The following is a 1,321-nucleotide window of genomic DNA, read 5'->3' as shown; positions in this document are numbered from 1 at the left end:
GTGGAATAGATAAGGATAAAAGGAGTTATCATCAATCGATGGGAGAAGAGTTTTACGTTTTATTTTCAACAAACGTCTGAATTTTGCAAATTTTGTAGTAAGTATAAATCAATTTTACAATTCAACAATGAAAAATAAAGGTTTAAAGTAGAAAACAAAATAAATTACAAATTTTGTCAAAGCATGGTAGAGTAGTTGCGTAAAGTCAAAAATAGCATGCACTGACAGACCTGAGTAACAGGATTTGAGTTAGCACATCAATTACAGGAAATTAGAAGATTGTAGGAATTCATAAGATGCAGTGTTTACTTAGATAAACATTCTCAGATTGGTTTGCAAGGTTTTACCCTCGTTACATAATTAATGTACATGAGGAGGCAGAGGTGGAAATGAGTTTGCCCAGGTGGGCGTTTTCACCCAAAGCTGAAGATATCATTAGGCGTAAACACGTACACACAGTTTCTCATTTAGAGCATCACTTCAAGTTAATTTGGTTTATGGCTATGCTTTAGAGAAATGACAGTCTTCAGATAGAGATTAGGTACACTGTAATAAGTTCTTTACCATAATTTAATACTTTCTAGGAGCTTTTGATTTCCCACTGGGTTCATCTGCAGGTCTGTTTATCAAGTTGCCATGCAAGATTTTTGTAAACAAGTTACTACAATCTCCAGTGAATCAATTTGCAAGTGGACATTTACAGGAATACTTATAGGTACAGAAATACTGTGAATGAGAGGGCATCCTCTCTTCTCTGCAACTTCTCATAAAATGATATTGATATACATATTAATTGACCTATTTGTGTATGTCAAGATTAATTCTAAACATCAAAAAAATGTGCAAATGTGAGGTTATCATTGGACAAGAATATTCAATGTTGAATTAGGAGCAATATTACCAACCGTATTATGTTTCAAAACATTCAAAATACTGATGCCCAAGAATAATGTCTACATGAGAAAGCCTTGTCTATGGCCATGCCACCCTGAACAAACCTGATTCCATCTTATGTTGGAAGGTAAGCAGGGTCAGGCCTTGTTAGTACTTGAGTGGGAGACCACCTAGGAAGACTAGGTGCTGTAGGCATAAATAAAAAAATAAATAAATAAGAGATTATAAGTTGACAAGGTACCTGGAATCTGTGAGGTCAACCAAGGGTTGCCTCACCTAAAAAAAAAAAATGAGAAAGCTTTGGTTAGGGGGCTCTTGGGCTTGTCTCCATCACCTCTCTTCTCTTGTATCCATTTATAGGGCTTATTTAACCTGTGCCTTCATAAGAAATTAGAGCTTTATGAAATGATCATAACAGCTTTTGACA

The 1,321-nt window shown here is 35.2% G+C and overlaps 1 pseudogene; it reads left to right on the top strand.

The window, feature by feature from the left end:
- Nucleotides 1-970: 970 nt before the first annotated feature.
- Nucleotides 971-1,089, top strand: LOC118606946 (annotated as a pseudogene).
- Nucleotides 1,090-1,321: the final 232 nt, after the last annotated feature.

The sequence above is a fragment of the Rousettus aegyptiacus genome, unplaced genomic scaffold, assembly GCF_014176215.1.
Source record: "Rousettus aegyptiacus isolate mRouAeg1 unplaced genomic scaffold, mRouAeg1.p scaffold_m13_p_8, whole genome shotgun sequence".
Taxonomy (NCBI): Eukaryota; Metazoa; Chordata; class Mammalia; order Chiroptera; family Pteropodidae; genus Rousettus; species Rousettus aegyptiacus.
Note: the sequence above shows the minus strand (reverse complement) of the source record. Positions and strands in the feature narration are given on the sequence as shown.